Raw genomic sequence first — 16,843 nt, forward strand, 5'->3', positions numbered from 1 at the left:
ATTTTTTCTGATTTTGAAAGAAATGAAAACATTTTCACGGGCCCCTAAGGTGCCGTGGGCCCTAGGCACCATGTCCACTGTGCCCAGTTGAGAAGTGGGCCCTTCTGAATGCAGGTGAGATTGTCGGGTGCTGGTGATGACGATGGTGGGTTTCTTTGGGAGAGTCAGGGAGAACCTGTGGTTGAAAAACACACCTGAAGACATAATTCTTTTTTGATGAGAAGAGATTCTATTTCCCTGTTCTTTTTTAGATCACTGTAGTTACCATAAAAGATTCAGCCATCAGCATGAAATGACAGTTGAGTTCAAATGATAGTCAAGACTTTTTAATTTAATGAAAAAGCAGAAAACAATCCAGAAAAAGAGACTACGATTCATGGAAATGGTGTTTTGTGTCATTTTATCTGATTTGGAATGGGGTGGAAAGAAGGAATTGATGAAATGCTACAAAATGCTAGCATGTAAATAGGCCTTGAATAAATAGTGAATCATGCTTTCAGGTTTTCAAAACACACAGTTCTGGTCTCAGGTTAAATAGTAGTCCATTGGAGCCAATTTAAATATGCAGAGATTGATAGCATCAACCATCACATGGAAGACGTGTTTCCCTGAAAGTTTTAATTTACCTATTTGTTTCGAGTCTGAACCACTCTAGAAGGCCTTTGAAAAAGCACAAGTCCCTGAAGCAACTTGGATGATATTTGTCCATGGGGTTTGGATAGCTCTTAGCTAGGAACTGGTGTTTGCAACCCTTTATGGAGGCCTTTAAAAACAAACAAACACATAGGAATGAGGGAACTGAAGTAATTCGCTGAATGAGTTCTCCGTTTTACCCAGGACACAACCGAGTGCTTACGCATCTTCATTCTGTGCACCTAATGACAGCTGTGTGCCACTCAGGACAACGGGTAAGTGTAAAATATGGGTTAATTTCGGCATTAGAGCTGCTATTAGCACAAAACCAAGACAGCACAAAGACCATAACATACCTTCCTATTCTGTCAAGAGTGGTGGGTGTAATTGCTCTAAGGACCAAGTAATATGAAAACAGATGAACATGAAACCAATAGGAAAGCTATTGTCAGTGCAAAGAAAATAGGGTAAGGCACAGCACAATTATCTGATGCTGTTGGCCCTCATCATGATGAATGAGATCTTACCCCGAACCAAGGTATGTTCACACCAGAAATGCCACCCCTGGATCTAACCCAGGTGTCTGCTCCCGTGACCCTGGAGCTCACATAAATGAAGGAAGCAGGCTGGGTGAGTAGCAGCTGCCCTGTGCGGAGGTAGCAGAACTCTCTAGTTTACCAGTTTACAGCAGCACTTATTGTCTCCTCAATGAGAAGGTCACTGTGGCTTTTACAGAAGAGGAATTTCTGATTGTCCTTTATTTTAGGTTAATATTAAAACTGTCGGAACACTTGGAGTTGGGGAGATGGCAGTGACAGGCAAGGCTGTGCCCCATCAAAAGGAATTCAACAACCCTTTGGCTTCACCCAACTTTTCTCATGTTGGAATGTAGGCAAGAGTTACTGAAGCTTCTGATTGTTCAAGGAAAGCCGGAAATCTGAATTTCTTTCAGTGTGAAATCTCCCAATTTTTAAATGTTGCCAAATCATTCAAAGATTTAAATGACATTAAGAAGAGAACAATAAGGCAAAACAACAAACATCTGAAAACCCCAGTTCACAGATCATCAACTCATTCACAGGGGCGTGTAAACATCAGTAGGAATCGGTGAGGGCTGACAAAGCCTTTGAATTAATAGTAAGAAAATCTCATCTTTCCTTTCGAATTTTAACCAAATGACACTTTTCAACAACGTGTTCTCTTTCTTCAACCCAAAGGAAAAGTTAATAAATATATGGCAGGGATGTTTTTTACAACATCAGTCAATGGTTTAATTGTGTTTGTAGTTTACATCTTAGTTGCTATGATGGGTTAAAAGAGATTTCAGTACATTTCTCAAAAGGAAAAGATAAAGTTTCTTTAGCAGATGAAAAAACAGTAGTGGATAGAGATTTTTTTTAATAACTGTCAAGAAAACATCTAAACAAACTTAAATAACACCAGAGAGTGTTCGTCAATAGTCAATAAAGTAAAAGGGTTATTAACCTCAACACAGAGTTGCTGTTGGGATCAGAGGAAAACCATCCGCCACGCACCTTTTTTTATTGACACTTCAGGGTAAACTAATAAAACTCTCCATGTCAATTAAGTTTTGGAAACTCATGTTCCCTCTTTCCCAAATGCTGTGAATGGGCATATAACACTGCAACTCCCTTTTTTCCCCCTTTTTTCTCCTCTTGACTTAGGAAGTAGGGCCAATGGCACATTCTAGTGTTTTCCTCACTATAGTCATTGACACAGAAGTCTATGAGATGTGATGTTGACAAAAGGGAGAAAGGTTAAAACTATTTTTTTGCAGGTGAGCTTGTAGAACTGTTTTGAAATTAAATGTGACTTTACAGTGTGCTTTCTGTTTCTTGTCGGACCTCCTAAAATCATAGATTGGAGCTGAAAGGGATCTTGGAGAATTATAATACAGCTTTTATGGATAGGAGAATTGAGGCCCAGAATGGCTGACTCCATCAGGGTCAAAGAGCAAAACAATATCAAGTTCAATTCCATGTCTGGGGTAGGCAGCCTTCTAATTGACTCCCAGTGACCTCTAACTCTTGGTATTCATGCACTTGTTTAATTCTCTCCCTTTTAATGTGGACTGGACCCAGTGACATGCTTCTAATGAATAGAGTATGGCAGAAGTGATGGGATGTCTCTTCTGTGTAGGTTACAAAAGACTATGGCTACTATCTTGCTTGCCTTCTCTCTTATTGGTTCTCTCTCTTTTTCTCTGGCTCTTCTTGCATGCTTGCTTTGATAAAGGCAGCTGTGACAAGCTGCCCCTTGTGACAAGAAACTGAGGAAGGCCACCCACCAATAACCAGTGAGGAACTGAGGCACTCAGTCCAATAGCCCTGGAGAGAATGAATCCTGTCAACATGGGTGGGCCTAGAAATGGATCCTTCAGATGAGCTAGTAGTCCCAGATGACACCTTGGTTGCAGCCTGGTGTCATCCTGAGCCAAAGGCACCCAGATAAGTGGTGTATGGATGACTGACCCATAGAAACTGGCAGATTGTCTCTGTGTGCATTTTCAGCTGCTAAATTTTGGGGAAATTTGTTACGTAGCAATAGAGAGCTAATACAGTGTCCTAGGACTCTTGACTCTTAGGCCACTGTTCGTTGTCTATTTGGCTGCCTTTATAGTCTTTGTAGATATTTTTTCAATTAGTTTGTCCTCACTCTGTTAATAATCACTGTCAGGACACTGTACTAGGTAATATCCAGGATACAAAGATGAAAGACACAGAGTCTTTAGGATCACATAATTTTGCTTCAGTAATAGAATTAAATTTTAAAATGGCCATCTTAGTGGGATGCAAAAAGACTTCTGTCCAAGACCACTTTCTTTATTGGGAGAATGAACATGACAATGCTTACATTATCGGACTGCTGTAAGAAACAAGAGAAGCTAACGGAAGTAGTGCTTTGTGTGAGCAAGGCACCACATGAAGCACTTTGTGGATGTTAACTCATTTAATGCTCACAACTTTATCATGCAAACAGTAGCAGCACCTCCGTTTTTATAGACAAGGTCTGAGGCACAGAGATTTTAAACAAGTTCACACTGGTAGGAACTGGCATAAAAAAAGATTCAAATCTGGGGTATTTTTGTTCTAGAGTCTGTATTTTAACTACTTTACTCTCCTGTTTCTATAAAAATGAAGAATAATGGGATAACATATGTAAAGTGGTAGCACAGTACCTGATACAGATTAAGTGCTCAATATGTGGTTGCTACGATGATGATAATAATAATTACTATAAAAGATATCCTGCAGTTATTACATTGGCCTGCAGCAGAAGATCCTGTATATGACAAAAAATTTTATGAGGTTTTGATGAAAACTGACCCAAAGCCTTCAAACTCCTTAGGATACTTGTCAAATGAAAAAGGCTAATATTTTTAAAAAGTTTTAGACCTGAAGGTACTAAGATACTTTCTATTGAAAGTGACCCAAAAAAAACCCCAAACAAATAACCAGCTAAAAATGTCTCCTCTAACTGGTTTAAGCTAAGAAGGAAATTTATTTGGTGTGTATAAGGGAACATTCAGAGGCAGGGTTGTTTTCAGGCAGGCCGGATGCAGGGCTCAACAACAGTGTCATTTGGATTTATCCCTGACACCATCTTCTATGCTGGCTTTATTCTAGCTCAGCAGGAATAGTGCCCAGCATCTCCAGTCCATGCTCTTCTGTCATCACGGAGAGATGACTTCAGTGGCTCCATCTTTGTATCTTACCAGGTCCAAGCTGCATGAGAGAACAAGAGCCTTCCTGGTAGCTCTCATAAAAAACAGAGATCCATTCTGATTGGATCAGCTTAGGTCACATGCCCGTCTCTGACCCCAATCGGGAGGCTATGGTGATTTGATTGGGTAGGCCTGGATCACGTGCTCTACTCCTCAAGCTTTGGGTAGAACCACACCTAGAGTCACAAACTGAGAGCAGGGAGGGGGCCACTGAGCAAAGAAGTGGGAGTTGGTGTCAGGGAGGCAAATAGTGAATGCGCGCTACGAAGTGATGACGCCTTGAAATATCTCCGTATTCTACAACCAATACATTTTAGGTAGAGAGTAAACACACGAGCCTCAATCATTTTGATCTTTGCTTTTGTCCTGTTCAGTCTCTTTGGGTCATAATTTTCAACAGTCTTCTTTCTTATATGATGCTACATTTACAAGTTATTCTAGCAAGTCCTTTTATATAAAGCTGCAAAATAAGAATTGACTCCTTTTTCTGGGAATGTGCCTGCTGCAGAAATGTAGACTTTATAATTATCTCTTAGTTTTCTTGTTTAACCTTTTAAAGTGTGTGACAGCCTTCTCTCCTACCATATTTATATCTCAGTTGACACAAGAGCAAAATGAGATGAATTCTTGGCCTCAGAAGGAAGTGAATACCTAACAAAATCGCATCGCTCTGGAAATCAATTCAATGAGCAACTGCACTTCGGCTTTCCACAACACAGTTATAAAGTTGAATCCTTCCTAAGGCTGACATATCTTGGACATCGCATAAGGAATTCAGTTACTCTCCTACTAGTTATCTGTGGCTGTCTAACAAATCACTCCAAAACTTAGTGACTGGAAACAACAAACATTTATTATCTCACAGTTTCTGTAGGTCAGAAGTCTCGGAGCAGCTCAACTGGATGCCTCTGGTTCCAGGTCTCTCACAAGATTGTAACCAAGGCATCTTCCAGGGATATAGTCATCACAAGGCTCTACCAGGGGAGGCCTGCTTTCAAGCTCACTTAGGTGGCCACTGTTAGGCCTCAGAAGATCTACATCTAAGCTTGCTCACATCCAGTGGGTCTCTCCACTGGCCTCCCTCACAACATGCCATCTGGTTTCTCCCAGAACAAGCAATGCAAGAGAGAGTGAGAGCACCCAATATAGAAGCCACAGGTTTTTTCGTGACCTCATCTCAGAAATAACATCCCATCTCTGCTACCATTTTCTGTTCAGAACATCATATTCTGTTCCTTAGAAGTGTGGGGGACTGGAATTGGCCGCCCCAAGATATGTTTCTTTGGCATCAGGATTATTTGAGGCTGATTGCTTTTGATAAACTGGGACAGGGAAGGAGGCTCTGAGGAATGGAACTTGCCCTTTGTTAGGACACATTTACATTTGTAAGGTAAATCTCTATCTGTAAAATGTGTCTCCCTCTCTGTACCAGGAAGAAGAAAGGAGATGACCTTCTCTCTAGAAACTCTTAATCAATGCCAAAGGCAAGGACTTAAATCTGCATTTTATTGTGCTTCTCTGGTAACTTCCTGAAACTGACTTCCCTCCCCCTCCCAACGTTGGCATTTCTTTAAGGATTAAGCATCTTTCCTTAGGCTAGGAACTGATTGCTGCGTTCACCTGTGACCACCCAGCTCATGACAATAGACTTGCCTCCGGCTACGCCCTCTGAGACAGCAGACCACTACCTGCTGTGTCCATTAAGCACTGTGCCAACAGAGCAGTCTCCAGACTATTGTGGGAGGGACGTTTCAATCATATGTGAAACATCCTGTTTGGGGGTATATAACCACTCTGTACACCTCACTTCTTTGGTGCCCTTTCTTCCTTTGGGAGGAAAGGCCTCGGGCCATGGTCCTCATAAAGCTTTGTTTAATTTTCTCTTGCTATTCTGTCTCATGTGAATTTAATTCGTTCTCCGGCCAGACGAACCCACATTTGGGAAGAGGAAATGTGTTCCTCCCCTACAGAAGCAAGTCAGTAAGTCCAGCCCACACCCAATGGGAGGGGATTACCCATGGGAAGGAATACCAGGAAACCGGAGGTAGGATCATTGGAGACCATCTTAGAAAGCTGCCTATTCATCCTCTACTAAGAGGGCTGCGTCATAGGACAGTTTGATCTCAAAGCCAACTGAAGAACAGAGCCTAGAAGGTGAACACTTTTATAAAATGTCAGTGTTGACTGTATGAACATTTATTTTTCAAAATTAGATTGACATTTTTTTCTGTCTAAGTAACAACATTGCCCCAGTTTGAGTAAAAAACACTAGCTTGATTTTATTTGAAAAGACTTTTTAATATTTGGTGACTTGTGGCTATACTTTGGGAGTAGAAAAAAGAAACACAGAACTGTGTATTCATACTGAAGAAATGACTTTCAATTTTCTAAGATACACTTTATAGCTTTGTCCAAATAAAGCATCTTGAAGAAAAATGGAAAGGAAGCAACTTGGAAATGTCTGAATGAATTAACAAAGGCTGTGTACTTAAGAAAACACTGTTGTGTTTGGTTTTATGGAAAGTGGGGTTACAGAGATGAAAAATGCTGTATCAATGAACTGATACAGGGCAACTGTACTGTTTTTCACTTTGGCCTGTTAACATGGTTTTGATTCTATTCAGTCTGGCTTTTCTAGGAAAGGAAGGAGTAACAGCAGCTAGAAAGGTATTCATTCTTCTTTATGCTTGAAAGTAATAGAAAATGTGTTCCTCTTTCTAAAGATGTGTGTGTGTGCACGCGCGCACATGCGTGTGCTTTCCTTTTCACGGGGGTTACTTATAAGGCACACGGAAACAACGGAATTAAATTTCCTCCTTTTCTTATGCTATAAACCTTTCTAAAGGTTGCTATAAATGTCATAACTACTTTGTTTCCTGAAAAGTAATTTTCCTGTCAGTCTGATCTGTTCCTTTGAGATACCATATTATTAGTCTATGATGATTTCTTTAGAGTACATCAAAGTGTGTGCTTCAGTGTATTTTTATCATTTCACTACCTTACGGTGAATTTTCACTAACTTCAAGGCTTGTTTCTAAGTCACTAATTATTCATAAAGGATAGTGAGATTGCTTTATTTTATCCTTCTAATGAAATGCATTAAAGTTTAAGGAAAACCCTTAACAGAGCTTAAAATGCCAAAAGAGCTTAGGAAATGAAAAGTCATTTCCAGCTCAAATGTGAATTTAAAAGAAGAAGAAGAAGAAAGCAGACCATGCTTAGAGATATGATGAGGCATTTAGGGAGGTCAAGAGAAGGAGAAAGGAAAAAACAAGCCCTAAGTGAGCATTTATGGTTTCTGTATCATCAGTGTTCACAAGGTACATTAAAAAACAACCCCAGAAATGGACAGAAAGTCCGAGAAGGCAACAGTGATTGCCATGGTCTTAAAACAAAGCACCTAAACCTTTGCTTTCTGATGTTAGGAAGAATATTCCCTAAGAAGGAAGATGATCACGAGGAAGAAAAAATCTAATGTTTTTAGTTGTACATCAAGAAATCATTGGCTCAAGCTCACAAATTGCAAACATATTTTATTTTCTAGTTATTCAAGATTCAACCTATAACAGAGTCTTTTAAACAACACATTTAAACAGAATGTGAACACTTTTTATTACACAGCTTAATGTAATTGATTTAGAGTCCATAAGAAAAATCAATTTTTCTTTTTTGTGAGACATATTGATTTAAGACAAAAAGCAGTAATTGATCGTATCTTTGGAGGGCAAAGGTGAGCTGATTAGAGAGGAAATTGAAAAAGAGACAGAAGAAAAAATGTATGAAAAGCAATCTGTACGTAAACATCTATGTCTGAGATTTAATTTATTATCTCCAAGTTTTATTTTCCTCAAATGGTTATCATCATTCAAGGAACAGAGTTCATTAAAATTCAGATACACACACACATATGCAAAGAATCTGTATGTGTGCCGTTTGGTTGAGTCCATCTGTAAAACAAACAAGAAACATAGAGCTATTACCAAGTAAGATGGGCCAAGAATTATAGGCACAAATGTGCTATTCTCTTTTTTGGATGTTTGTATTGAGTTTTCTTAAGCCCTCAAAACCTTGAAAGGTTTTTAAGATGCTCCATAGTATCATTTGTCTAATTGGATATCTAGGAATGCATGAGGAATGCATGACTTCTTCAAGAATACATTAATTCAGGGAAAACTAAGTTATTTGTAATTATAATGACTGGATTTCTCTGCCTCCTTTTGGAATTGATAATGAGCTTACTGGCTCAGTTCCTCATTGTCTGCATCTTTATCTCTTTTTTAAATCTTCTTCATTATCTCCTTCATTATCTGCTGTTCATTTTACTAAAGGTAATCACGGCTTGACTAACCACAGTGGGATTTGAAATGAGCTTATTAGGATTGTAAAGACCACAAATGCAGGTAGTGGCTCAAGGTTGGACCTCTTGAAGTTTTCCTTTGCCCCTTGACTTCTACAAGAACTTCCATGTGCTCTTGAAATGTTCCATGTGACCTTGAAAAGAATTTGTATTCTGCTGTTCTTGAGCAGAGTGTTCTGTGATGTCAATTAGGGCAGATTGGTTGATAATCGACTCAACTCATCTCTATCCTTACTGATTTTCTGTCTACTTATTCTATCAATTTTTGAGAGAGGAGTATTGAAATCTCAGACGATAATTATGGATTTGTTTATCTCTCCTTTTAACTCTATCACTTTTGCTTCATGTATTTTGAAGTTCTGTTACTGGGTGCACAAACATTTATAATGCTTGGGTTGAAGGACACCTCCCCATACGGAGCCAAATTCCAGGTAGTAATTAGAAAGGCAATCACATGAATCAGATATAAAGAGTAACATGGGGCAAAAAATGAGTTTGAATTCTCATGGCATTGTGTGACATGGCAAGTGCAAAGCAGGATGAAGTTGTTTGAGGCAAGAGCTACAGAAATAAGACCGAGGACTGCAAATATGACCTAGAATGTGATGTTTAACGTGGAAATAGCATCTGATACAGTAGTTGAAAGAAGGCGAGCGAGACTGGACATCTTAGTGGTATAATATATTTCGTCTTTTGCCCCTGCAGGCCCCCCAAGCAAATATATGTCATATTAACACATTATGCTGGTACCAGGCACAAAGAATTGATACCAAAAACACAAGGTCCTCTCCTCATGGAGATTTCAGGTCAGTGGGGGTGGGGAACAGATATTCATGGAACATTCCCACAAATCATATAGAACTATGAAGGAAAAGTCAGGGTTCAACCACAGCATATAGCTGAAGACCTTTCTCTACTCTGTTGGGTTAAGAAAAAAAATCCTTAAGAATTAGCTCTTTGAGCTGAGATCTAGAGAAGGAGGTTTCTCAGTCAGCTCGAGCTGCCGTAATAAAGTAACTATAGACTGGGGGGCTTAAACACCAGGAATGTATTTTCTCATAGTTCTGGAGGGTAAGGGTCCAAGATCAGTGTCCCGGCATGGTTGGTTTCTGGTGAGAGCTCCCTTCCTGCTTTGTCTTCACACGGCTGGGAGAGAGAAAGAGCAAGCTCCCTGGTGTTTCTTCCTATAAGAGTGTTAATCCCATAATGAGGGTCCCACCCTCATGACCTCATCTAACCCCACTTACCTTCCAAAGGCCCCACCTCCACATCCGATCACATCGGAGGTTAGAGCTTCAACACGTGAGCTTTGGGAGGACACAAACATCCAGTCCCTACAGGAAGTGTCAGTGAAATGGAAGGGGAAGACCAAAGGAGTTTTCCAAAAAGAAGGTCCATGCTGCTCCTCCTCCCCAGCATCACTCTGCTTTGACTGTTCCTGAACCCAATTACCTTCATATCTGCAGCTCAAACCCAGAAATTACAGCATACAAAGGTGCCAGCCTCCCACTCTCTTTCATCGTCTCCTCGCATCAGACCTCAGATGAGGGAACCCAGGACCTTTGGACATGTCAAGAGTATGCTTGGGTTGAGTGACAGTCCTCCATACAGTAAAAAATTCTGCGTATTTGTGGCCAGACTTTTTTTTTCTCCATTTTCTTTATTCCTCATCTCCATGGTGTTCAATGAAACCAGAACACAAGCAGACAGATGGTCTGAGTGGGTGAGTGTTTTAGCTTAATGCCAAAACAGTTGTCATCAGTCCCACCTCTTTTTCCTCCCTCTCAGCTTAAATTAGTGACTTCGAAGCTACCCAGCTCCCTGGCTGGTGACCACACGGGAATCTTTCTGGTACATTTTTGAAAGATAAGGTCAATCAAGAAAATTTCAGAATCTACAAATCTTTTCCGGAAGAACCTTACCCAATTAAGATCTCTTGATGACTGATTGTAAAACAACACTAATAATGATAAATAATAATGACAACTAAAATTTATTGTATACTTCTTAGTATCAAGCACTGTGCTGAGTACCTTTCAAAGATTTCTTTCTCACACCACTTATCAGATAAATACTCACAGGCTTATTTAGAGAAGAGAGTAACTTATAACCAGCTGATATTTTAATTTATGGATTGCCTCTCTCCTTCCCTCAAATATTTATGAAGTATCTACCACACTTGAGGCACATTATGTACAGTTTGTTACAGACTTTCAAGGAGCTTTTAGCCTTCAGAGGGGGGAAATTAACAACAACTAACATTTACTGAGTCCATTTATTGAGTTCTTACCCCGTCTCAGACACTGTGCTTTTCAATCTTTAGTTATTTAGTGCTTTAGACAGTTCTCTGATGTGGGTTCTGTTTTCTGCCCCATAATCTACAAACAGGGAAACTGGAGCACACACACGTTAAGCGACATGCCCCCTCAAACCACATATTTTCAAGCGGTAGAGCTCAGATCTAAACCCTGGAAGCCTGTCTTCGGATCTTTATATTCTTCATACATAATCACTATGCCATGCAGACTTTCCTTATTTAAAATGTGCACAGACACACACTAAAAATAATCTGTAACACAAACCAGCGTGGAATAAATCCTGTTCGCTTTTTTCTCCCTGCAGTGGGGTTGTCAGCTTCTTTAGGCAGGGACTTTCACTCATCTTTTTGTCCCCAGTCCCCGAGTGCAGTGATTCAGGGGGCGATGGTGTTGACTTTGTTCCCCAAGCAACATTTGCAATGTCTGGAGACATTTTGGGTTGTCACAGCTTGGGGGTGGGTTGCCACGGGCCAGGGATGCTGCTAAACGTCCTACGTTGTACATGACAACCCCCATGTCCGAAAATTACCCTGCTTCAAATGTCAGTAATAGTGAGGCTGAGAAGTCCTGCCTTCATTTAATGGTTAACATGGAGTTGGTGCTCAATATGTATTTTGTTAAGTGAATTTCAGATCACATACCAAGCACCTCCGCCAAATAACAATTCCTGAAAGATAAACTTCCACTTATCTTTCAAAACCCAGCTCAAGCATCATCTCTTCCCAGAAGGCTTTCTGATACCCTCAGGTAGCACTTTTTTTTTTTTTTAATCCTAGTAAAATATTAGCTGATTTTGTTAACTTTCTCTTTCACCACTTGGCTATTCAGCCCTGCTCAGTGAATGCTGATGCTAGCTTCAGGATGACACAATTAGGCCAAAATATGTTTCTTAAAAGGCTATATGATACATTTCAAAGTAAAAAATAAATTATCTGTGGATTTTCCATGGCTCTGTAGTTAGCAGGACAGGATTTAAATGGTAAGTTCTGACCCTAAGCAGTTATCCAGCTCTTAATGAAATGCAAACCTTCTATCCACTTGCTAAATCTCTTGAGGTGGTTTCTCCTTTCTTTAGTTCTCAGTAGGGCTTTCTTTTATTTTTTCAAAGTCAGGTTTATTGAGGTATAATTTACATACAGCAAAATTCACCCTTTCAATGTACATAGTTCTGTTTATTTCGACAAATATATACAGTGAGGTAACCATTGCAAAACCAAACAACGCCCTCACAGACTGTTCACAGAGAACATTTACGTTATACTGTGTATTTTAATTTTTTAGAAGAAGCATACATTACTTTAATAAGTATTTTCTGTCTGGCCTATTGTGGTATAATTTACAGCCAGTAAAATTTACCCTTGGCAGTTCTGAGAGTTTTGACAAATGTATATGATCATGTAATCACACTGCAATCGCGATAAAGAGCATTTCTAAAGACTCTAAAAATCCCTTCAGGGACCGACCTGGTGGTGCAGTGGTTAAGCTCTCATGTTCTGTTTTGGCGGCCCGGGGTTCGCCGGTTCAGATCCCGGGTGCGGACATGGCACCGCTTGGCAAGCCATGCTGTGGCAGCATCCCACATATAAGATGGAGGAAGATGGGCACGGATGTTAGCTCAGGGCCAGTCTTCCTTAGTAAAAAGAGGAGGATTGGCAGCAGATGTTAGCTCAGGGCTAATTATCCTAAAAAAAAAAAAGAAATACAAAAAAGGAAAAAAAAAAAATCCCATCATGCCCATTTGCAGTCAACGTTCTGCCTTCCCTGTGCCACCAACATCGGCATCTCCTGACATGATTTTTGTCCCTGTACTTCTGCTTTTTCCATGTCGTATAAATGGAATCATATAGTAGTATGTGGCATTTTGTGTCTGGCTTCTTTCATTTAACAGAATACTTGAGATTTTTCCATGTTGTTGAATGCATCTGTAGTTTGTTATTTTTATTCCTTTTTATTCCATTGTATGGAAGGGCCACAGCTTCTTTGTCCATTCACCAGTTGGTAGATATTTGGGCTGCTTACAGTTTTTGGAAATTATGAGTAAAGCTGCCATAACCATTCACATATAGGGTTTCTTGTGGACATAAATTTTCATTTTTCCTGAATAAATCCCAGAGGTGGGGTTCCTGGGTGGTATGGTAAGTGCATATTTAACTTTATAAGAAACTTCAAACTGTTTTCCGATGAGCTTGTACTATTTTATTTTGCCTTCCCACTAGCAGTGCATGACAGTTCCATCTGCTTCACGTCCTTGACGCGTAAATTGTCAGCGCTTTATTTTAAGCCATTTTAATAGGTATGCAGTGGTATTGCAACATTGTTTTAATTTGCGTTTCCCTGATGATTAATGATGTTGAAGATCTTTAATGTGTTTCTTTGCCATCCACGTCTCTTCATGTTGGAAGAGGTCATTGAGAGGATGTGACCTCTGGTTGACCTGTGAGCTGGACCCAAGCTATCGGAGGCTCCTTACCCCTTCCCGGCCTTGGCATATTTGCTCTGCCCACTGCTCCCACACTAGGAGCCGCTTGAGGGGCGGCCTTGAGAGAGCAAGGCGTGGCTGAGACCATCTGGATGATACACGTGACTGACCCCCGTTAAGGTGTCTCTATAAACTTTAAGATTCTGGTGGGCCGGGGTGGAGACCCACTCGTCTTGCAGCACCCAAGACAAGCCCAGTGTGTAAGTTCCCTGGATGGTTAAAATTGCCCCCTACCAACCTAGAGAGGTCTGCCTCTTTCTTCTCCCTCTCCGTGCCCCCTGTGTGTTTTGCAAACAATTTCTTCACACTGTGGCTTGTCTTTCATTCTCTTTATAGTCTTTCAAAGGCAGAAGTTTTTACTTCCGATGAAGTCCAATTTATCAATTTTGTCTTTTGTGATTTATATGTTTTGTGTCCTCCGTAAGAAATGATTGCCTACTATAAGGTCACAAAGACTTTTCTAAGTTCTCCTCTAGAAGTTATTTTCTTTTTGTTTTTGTTTTGCTGAGGAAGATTAGCCTTGAGCTAACATCTGTGCCAATCTTCCTCTATTTTATATGTGGGTTGCCACCACAGCATGGCTGATGAGTGGTGTAGGTCCGTGGCTAGGATCTGAACCCATGAACTTGGGCCACTGAAGTGGAGTGTGCTGAACTTAACCACTAGGCTACAGGGCCAGCCCCACCTCTAGAAGTTCTATCATTTTAGATTTTGCGTTTAGGTCTAAGTTAAGCTTTGTATGTAGACTGATGAATAAGTCAAGTCCCCTATTTTTTGGTATATAATAACCAACTATTCCAACAACATTCGTTGAAAAGACAATCTTTTTTTCATTGAATTACATTTGCAGCATTGTCAAAAATTAACTGACCAATATGGTTGTGGGTTTATTTCTGTATTCTCTATTCTGTTCACAGCAGCTTTTTAATTAATCTATTTTCTTGAGCAAACACTTAATATGTACCAAACATCATTCAAAACATTTTACAAATAATAATTCTCTTAGTATTCGTTAAGACCCTAACGACAGGTGCTTTTAATAGTTCTATTTTATTGACAAGGAAACTGAGGCACAGAGAGGTTAAATAGATTTCCCAAGGCCACATAGCCAGTAATTGACGGAGCTTAGCTTACATTTTCTTTTCTCATTTGTGAATCAACCTTCAGTATAATTGTTGGTTTAGTTGTCTGAATTCCTTACTGGTTGGTAAACTCTTCGAGGACAGAGATTGTTTCTCTTAGCTTTGTGGCCTGAGCACATTGCAAATGCCAGCCCCAGAGAACATGTTCCATGAAGGTATATAAATGAAGGAATGAGTGAATGAATGAATGCAATTGCACAAAGTGTGCACCAAATAGGTACTTTGAAGATTATGCTCTTTGGAGGCACTGCCACTGGCATCGTTCTCCAGTAAAAGTGCCAATGACCCGTCAGAAAGCGAGGTCAAATGGAACCCGTAGACTGTCTCAATTAAAGACAAGAGAAAATGTGCCTAGGACTGTTCATTGCTGGCACGCAATAATGGCCCAGGTTTCAATAACTCAATTTTTATATGCTCGTATGAGGCTGTTTGTAGAATATCCCAACCTCAGAGGCCAAACTGGAGGTCTCAACCAGAGAGGTGACAATTGCCAGTGTCTCATGTGGGAATTAAGGGGTAGGGATATGAGGTTAATGGCCAAGGGTTCAAAGATGTCAGGCAGGAGCGGGAGGAGGTGACAGAATTGCTAGAATCATGTTGATTTTGTTTAGGGGAAGAACCAAGGCTCTGGGGTTGGCAAAGAAGATTAAGCTGTAGGTGACAGGGGTGTGTGGAGGGAGACCCAGGACATTTAATCCTCCCAAGGTGACCTTTCTTTTCTGTTTATGATTGAAGCACGACAGTATATGCTTGTGGCTGAAATTATCAACAGAAAAAGAGGGGAGAAATTGAAAAGTAAACGTCATCCGAACTTCCCTGATGCCCCAAGGAAGCGTTCTAAGATCTTCTTTGTTTGATTGCAGAGACTTTTCTGGGCACACACAGCTATCATCAGATATGTCCAAAAATCAGGCAATTTTTTTTGTTCCCCTCACCTCAGGGAGCCATCTTACTTTTAGGTCCTTCCAGAGTCTCTCATGTTTTGAGAGCTCATCCCCTTATATTTTTTGAGTAACACATGGCTTTTCGTTGTTTACCTTAGCTGCACATTAGAATCATCTGGGGAGTTTTATTCTGTTCTTAAATGATGGACGCTCAGGTCCCACCCCAGAGAATCTGACGGATTCAGTCTGGGGTGTGGCCTGGACGTTGGGGTGTCCCCACATGATTCTATTGTGCAGCCAAAGCTAAGTACTACTGGTTTTCAAGTCTGGTTGTATCAGAGTCACTTTATTTCTTTTATCTGTGACTGTGCAGGCCACATCCTCAGAGAGTCAGCTTGATCATTCTGGAGTGGGGTGAGGGAACTGGTATTTTTTCAATGCTCCCCAGGTCCCAGCTAGAATTGAGACTCATTGCTGCCCGAAACTTTGGCGATGAGTGCTCGTGGGGCGTGCTTATAGACGGCACCTGACAGAATCGGTACAGAAGGAGGCGAAGCCGTTGAACGAGCTTCAGTCATTATTCTCAGTACGAGCTCACAATTATAATTAGTGGATGCTGTAAACAAGCCGTTTAAAGATCATTTTATTTTATTTTATTTTTTTAAAGCTTGGCACCTGAGCTAATAACTGTTGCCAATCTTCTTCCTTTTTTTCTTTCTGGCCTTTCCTCCCCCAATCCCCCCAGTACATAGTTATATATTTCAGTTGTGGGTCCTTCTAGTTGTGGCATGTGGGACACCACCTCAACCTGGCTTAAAGAGTGGTGCCATGTCCACACCCAGGATCCAAACTGGTGAAACCCTGGGCCGCCGAAGCAGAGCACGAGAACTTAATCACTCGGCCACGGGGCCAGCCCCTAAAGATCATTTTAAAAGGCAGAACAGTGATTAGTGACTGTGTGGTGGTCATGAATATCCACCTGCAAGATAAAGCAGAAAAGTAATTTCACTAATGTATCTGAGTGGAGACTGGTGGCTCCAGATCTCGCCTTGAGGAAGAGCATCACTCATTTAGATAAAAATGAAGATCATCTGCTCTGGGTCGTTATGTTCAGTCAGTGCTTCTCCAACTCGAATGTGCATAGAATGTGCACATGTGGATTTTATAAAAATGAAGTTTCTGATTCAGCAGGTCTGAGGTGGGGCTCAGAGTCTGCATTTCTACCAAGCTCTTGGGGGATTCCAGAATCAATCCTGGGACGACACTGAGTAGCAAGGTGTAGGAT

The sequence above is a fragment of the Equus quagga genome, chromosome 12, assembly GCF_021613505.1.
Source record: "Equus quagga isolate Etosha38 chromosome 12, UCLA_HA_Equagga_1.0, whole genome shotgun sequence".
In the NCBI taxonomy this organism is placed as follows: Eukaryota; Metazoa; Chordata; class Mammalia; order Perissodactyla; family Equidae; genus Equus; species Equus quagga.